Source organism: Corapipo altera, unplaced genomic scaffold, assembly GCF_003945725.1.
Source record: "Corapipo altera isolate COAL_440 unplaced genomic scaffold, ASM394572v1 44, whole genome shotgun sequence".
Taxonomy (NCBI): Eukaryota; Metazoa; Chordata; class Aves; order Passeriformes; family Pipridae; genus Corapipo; species Corapipo altera.
This window is the reverse complement of record NW_020884880.1, coordinates 16,190,678-16,197,529: the sequence shown is the minus strand read 5'-3', so window position 1 is coordinate 16,197,529 and position 6,852 is coordinate 16,190,678. Positions and strand designations below refer to the sequence as shown.

The 6,852-nt window shown below is 34.4% G+C and overlaps 1 protein-coding gene across 4 annotated transcripts in view; it reads left to right on the top strand.

Annotated features, from left to right (window-relative positions):
- The window catches only part of ZNF385D (zinc finger protein 385D), a 406,892-nt gene that overhangs the window by 376,167 nt on the left and 23,873 nt on the right, over positions 1 to 6,852 (top strand). The window lies entirely within an intron of this gene.

Here is a 6,852-nt window from a genome sequence, read left to right as displayed (position 1 = left end):
ACTGGTAAATCCTTCTGGTATGAAAGAGGAGATGGTACCCTTTTCAACCCCCACTGTCTCCAATGAAAGCATGCTCTCCAAGTATGTATAAGGCATGCTCTTTATGAGTAGTATGCTCTAAATCTCTTTAATGCTGATTAGTTTATGTTCTCTTGTCCAGATGTTTGTAAGACCATAATGAACCTCACAGTATGATTTATGTAAATGTATTGGATTGAAAAGACTTACTGTTCATAGGACTTTACAATATGTTCAATAAAAAGCAAGTCAACATGTGCAAGTTATTATTTATAGTGTTCTCGAATGATCCATGAAATCCCTTCTCTGGATCCGTAGGAGAAGTGTGGTCACTATCTTAAGAGTTGCAGTCTATAGAGAAGAGCTTGACATCTGTTATTCATTAAAGTAGAAATGGAAAGGGCAGCTGGAACTGCATGCATAAGGGGTAAAGATTTCAGTTGGACAACACGCTAACCAAAAGATACTGAAATATTTGCTTCCAAGGGTCTGGAATGCGGAGTGGATATGATTAGTGCTGTATTATTTGTATTAAAAAAAAAAAAAATCCATTAAATTTTTTAGCCATCCATGCAAAAAAATGAACAAAATTATTAATCTGCCTGTTGTGTGAGACTAATCTTCTGACAGAAAAAGCAGAGAAAACAGAAAAACAAATGAACAAACCAAACTCTGAAACCAAAACCAGCTTTACATTAAAAACAAGACTTCTTTAAAAACTTCTCATGCATTTTTCTTTTTTTCTACTTTCTTTTTAAAGGTTTAGTGGCATCTACCCATGAGTGTGAAAGAAATCATCCTGTGAGGCAAGAAAAAATTGTGAAAGATCATGTGCAATATACAGCCCTATATCAGTAAATTTTAATTGGAATTTTATTTTGGGGATTTCTAATCACTCTACAATAGCCCTTAATCTTTCCTTTCCCAAGATAAACATAATTTATTTCCTAATTAAAAGACCTCCTGAATATCCTTGTCAGAATGATACTATGAGTCTTACTCAGGCATATGTCCTTTTCATTCACTGAAATACTCTTGCAGGATTTTGATAATCCTTACTTAGGTGAATTCTCCATACTGCTTGTATTTAAGTAGATTTGGTTTTCACCTAATTTCAAAATGGAATATCTTAAACAAAAGAATAGGCCACTTCTCTGGATTGCCAAATTCTATCTGTATGACTAAATTAATAACATTTGTCAGCAGTTTTCACTTCTTAAAATATCTATGAACTGTCATTATACGCATGATTTCATCTCTGTAGTTTTCTGTAATTAGGAGATTACCTAAATATTTTGGATCTCATTTCAAAATGTTTAACTTTTTTTTTCCAGTCATGGAGTAAAGTTCTCTGTTTCAATGACTTAAATCTGTGTCAACAAGTCCACTAGGTTGCTTCTTAGGAAACAAAGGAGTAAGTTTTTCCCTTTTCTAAACAGAGTAAAATCAGTGTTTGATAGAAAAGCTGGTGAATAAACCAGATTTTCTGCCTAGATGGAATAATTGATGTATTCAGTGATGAAGAAGTGTGATCTCAAGTAAAATTGTTTCAGACAGTTGCTACGATAAAAGAACTTCTGTTTTTTTAATGATCCATTAATGACCGTTTTTTATTCTAGCTTCAGACACTTGAGAAATATATTTATAGACCACTAAACTAGTTGTGGGTTTTTTTTTCTTTTTGGTACTGACACAGGACAGAAGTTTTTTAAACTGGGATGGACTAATTCTAAATTCCCTTTACAGCATTTGTTACCTCTCGGAAAATGTTTTGCTCAGTTATTGTTTGAAACAACTGTTATTTTTGGTGGGTTTTTTTTAAATAATTTAAATTATCAACTGAGAGCTTAATTTAAAGAAAAATAAATAGGTGTTCCAAAATGGTGGCATATTCCTGTGTGGGTTTTCAAGGAAACATGATCTTTGTGAAAGAAATTATTATACTGTACCTGTTATTCCATATCAAATACTCCTAATTTCTCTATATTATCCGTGAAAGATCTTTATAGAAAAATGTTCACAGGTGAAGGTTGTTAATAATATTGATATCTTCTTGGTCAGACAAATCATTCTGGCACTGCATGAAATATGTATTTATATAGAATCATCAAAGAACATACTCAGTACTTTGAGAAATACTCAAAAAGGAAGTGAAAATGTGACAACTTTTGTATTTGAAACTCAGGAACATACAGGAAATGTTTGGGGAAGGGTTTTTATTTTTTTAGATTAATGGCAACGTTAATGTTTTCTTAAAATGGAGTTCCTGTATTTTACATTGGTCGGTGAACACAATAGTGAGCAGCATTTTCCACTCTACCACTCTGCGATATTCCTCCCCTGAACAGTGAAGATAAACATGTGATGCAAATATCTTCTGTCATACAAATGTATGTATTTTTTAAGTCTGTGATCAAAAGCTTCCATCAAAAATAGAAAACTGTTCTTTAGTCTTTGTTTTCCTGCCTACTGAATGCTTGCAGCCCTAGGCTTCTGTGCAGATTGCTTTCTAGGAGATTTCTTTGTCTCGTTCCATGCCCTTTTGGTGTCTTTTTTTATTTAACTTTTATTCTTGAAACAGCTGTCTCTTCACATGTACTAGATAACCCTCATAATCTTTGCTTCTTAAAATCTCTCCATAAAGCCACCTTCTCTTTAATAGCCTTCCAGATTTTTTCTTGTGTGCACTCACAACACACCTACTTCCACATTTTCTTAATATTCTCAGGTGGCAGCATAAGTCCAACAAAGAATTGTAAACAAGCTTGGTAGTATAAACTCAGTTGTGCAACTTAGTTTATAACAGGTCTAAACCTGTTAGAACAGTGGTTTCTTTTTTTTTTTTACTGTGATGCTGCAGACACAGATGTATGTAAAGTATTAGTATTTTCATAATTTTGATTGTGTCATGTATACACGCAAGGAAAGTCTTTGAGTAAAAAGGCTATCTTTTCTTAGCTTTTAAAGTGTTTATTCAGACTTCATACTATTTGAGAGTAGGTACAGTTGCAGACTTTGTGCTTTAGCTACTGAGATTAGCTCAGCGGGTTAGAGCATGGTGCTAATAATGCCAGGGTCATGGGTTGGATCCCTGTGTGGGCCATTCACTTAGGAGTTGGACTCGATGATCCTTGTGGGTCCCTACAAACTCAGAATATTCTGTGATTCTGTGATCCATGAGAAGCCTGTCTGTTGCCTACCATCTCTCAACAAACAAACGAAAAAAGAAAACCTTACAGGAAGTAAGTTTGACACATTTCTGTCAAGAAACTCAGAGTCCGGTGAGTATGAGCCTTAAAATAAGCAATGATAACCCTCTGTCATCTAGAGCTGAAGTGACACACCACCTCTGGAGCACTGGGAAGAAAAAACAAATTTGTTCAACACCCAGTATAGAAAGAGGCTGATGTTGCAAACTGCACTATACCTGTGTGCTAGTTTCGTCAGAACAGTTTACAATATCATAGTCTATATTTCAGTCTAAAAAATGCAGAAATAAATGTTGTGGGTATTATTACTACTGCTATTTTGGTAATTTGAAACTATGTCCTAGGTGTGGTTAAAAGGTCAGCGGTATTCAAATAATGAAGGGTTAAGTCTTGCTGTCATGAGTGGATAGGAGTGTTCAAAGTAAAACTGGCAAGCTGATCCATTAATGTAAAGCCAGACAAAAATATAGTTATTCAAAACAACAATAAATAGTATTTTCTTCACACAGGTAAACAATTTAATATTTCACAGAGTAAGAACTGTGTGACCTTGACAGACAGATTCACAAGTAGAGCTGCCGTACACTATTTGCTGTCACATTTTATGACAGAGGTTTTAGCAACATACAGTACACATTCAAAATGTTAAAAAAGGAGGTGAAAATCACTGTCTGTTATTAAAAGCTGTCTTCCTTGTGCAACAAACTCCACTAGGGAGGCAATACATTCTTCTGTAATACTAAAATATTGTAGTGTGTGTGCATGCACATGTGTATACTTTTAACTGTGTATAAAATAATGCAGCATCCTTGATTGTGCACCTGGAGAGGGCATTCTTAAAACAAATGACTTGATTCTAAGAACCTCTTTGTCATAGGGATTCACTAAAGTGAAATCAGAGCTAATCAATTTTTCTGTGAACATCTCTGTGGGATTTATATTCAGAACTCATAGTAGTAATTGCAAACCAAACCTGGGGCTTTTCACCTTAAATTTCATAGAATTGATTTGGTCTGCCAGATCTGGATTTCAATCCAGTCATGTTTGAAGGGAGAGGAAGAATGAATAGAGAAAATGATGAAGGGATTTCAGTTTTCAGTCCCTGTTAGTGCCAGGGCACCCAAGAACATTCTCTGTTATGTGATTTAAGCATGATTATGCAACTCTTCTTAATATGTGGTGAAAAAAATCTCTGACCCAAAGTATCCCTCTACTCCTATAACTCTATTATTGTGCAGGTCTGTTCCAAAAATGTAAGAGATCTCATGTATAACTGCCATAACTGATGAAAATAGTTTTCAAAAGGTCTCATTGACTCTCTAGACATTTTGATCTGGAGTAGATGTTGCATTATAAACCATTATTTTTGATTGAAATTCTGTAATCAAAATTTGCAAGATTTATTATCATAATGAAGGATTTTTTGGTGAAATTGGTATACTGCTCATGGAAGCCAATTTATGTTCCACATGTACAAAGTGATAAAATTATTTCCAAAACAGACAAGTATTGCACAGTAATTAATGAATTTTTAAGATATCTGCTCAATAGGTTAAACTGTTGGCTTTCCAATACTGTATTCCAGATTCAAATCTGTCGACTTCATATATGAAGCTATGGTTCATACAACACAGTACATAAGACATCCACCTACATTTGAATTTTGTTCTGTTTTCTTTTTACTAGTGGAGAGGCAGTTGGTATCAAAGGATCATCTGTGCATGAAACTCAAGCTAGTCAGACATTGGTGCTAGCAGAACCCTTATGTAAACAACATGAACAGAAACATGGACAAAAAAGTACAATTCTGGAATTCAGGGTAAATTGAGTGAGAATTTTGCAAATTTGACAGGTGATTTAACAGCAGCTGCTGATACTGGTGATTCAAGCCAGTGCAGTGTAAGACTGGTCATAAAGCAGCAGCCTGTGAATTACTGAGCTGTTAGACTGGGGAAAAAGAAGAGAAATCGAAAGGAAAAAGCATTAAAGACCTTAAAGCTCAAAGGGAAAAAAAAGCAATGTATATATAGACAAGATTAATGGAATTTTTTTAAAGGTTAAGCAGATAAACTTTTGAGCTAGATATGTTTCCAGTTAATAAGAACATTCCTGAGGCATTTTTCATAATTTCCAAACTCATTTGGTTTACTGTACCTAGTGCAAACATTGCCTCTTGGAAGCTTAAAAGAGCAAAAAAATATTTACCATTTGTTCCCCTCCATCATGCATGCAGATTGGTTTTTTTACTGTATGGATGCTGGCATTATTTATTTTCTTTTTTTAGAAAAAACATCGTTGAAGTATTTGTTTTGGAAAAAAACACATGTAAAGAACTGCATGGACTTTGCTAACAGGTATGAGAAATTATATTTAAGAAAAGTTTGGTCACAATTTAGGCCTAAGGATATTGCCATCCTCCCTTAAATTCAACTGGGTAGTTCCAGTAATTATAATCTGACATGGAAGAATATATCAAAAGATAAAAATATACTATTTTTATGGAAGGAATCTATTGCAAAATCCCATTTTGAGACTTTTTCATAGATATGATGTCGCAAGAACAATTTATCTTCAATTTTTGGTGCTACTTATTGAAAAATTCTCTCTTGTGGTCTTAACCTGCATTTGAAAAAACAAGCAGAGTGACCAGGACTCTGGTATCGGAAATGCAGCTTCTACTGATTGGAGAGTGCAATCACTCCTAGTGATTGGTTTGGAGAGAAGCTGATTATGTCATGTCTTAGACCAGTATTACTAGAGGCAAACTTAGTAGAATCACCGCAGTAACCTATCATACTACATTAGCAAAAGTGAGATCATAAGAAATACTTGTCTACTTTTAGTGATTACTGTTAAGAATTAAGGAATGGTTTAGGTTATGACATGCATTCAGAAGATAACTTGGCAGTCAGAGATATGATGTAATCAATTCACAAGAGACTTTCATTTATGCAATGGAATGAGTAGCCTAGTATTTTTATTTATAAACTATGTATCTGAGGGAAATATTCTAGATGTGTGTACTCTATATAGCCTAGCAAGATTAATTTCAGAGATATTTTTTAAAAACACTGATTATCCGAGTGTTTGTTAAAACTTGCTCTTTCTGGGATTTCAATTGTTACATGACATTTTTTCATTATCCCTGTAGAGCAAAGAGGAGAGCTTTGCTAGACTCATTTGGTGCTGTGGTAGTTGCATGTTTGGACTGATTGAAAGTATTAATAAATTCAGATGAAATAATTGATAAACAGCTATCCATCTGCAGATTTCTTGGCAGTTGGCACAGATAGGTTATATCTGCAATTCCCTTGTCCACATTGTCTATCCCTTTTAATTCTGTCCTATCTGCTGACATTTGAAACAGCTGTTACAGCCTGAAGTCACAAAAAGAAAAATGTTACCAAGCATGGATGCTTTCCAGTCCAATCATATTTATTTTTGTAGAATTAGCAAAAAACTTAAGTCTGCAGAGAGATCATTGATCAGTTGACTAAGTTGTGATCCACGTGTTAGAAAAACCTGCTTGCTAGCCCTCAAGTTCATGCACTGAATGATTTAAAGCTCTGACTGTTTCCTCAGACGGAAAAGTTCCATTCACAAGCTTACAACGAAACTAGAAATG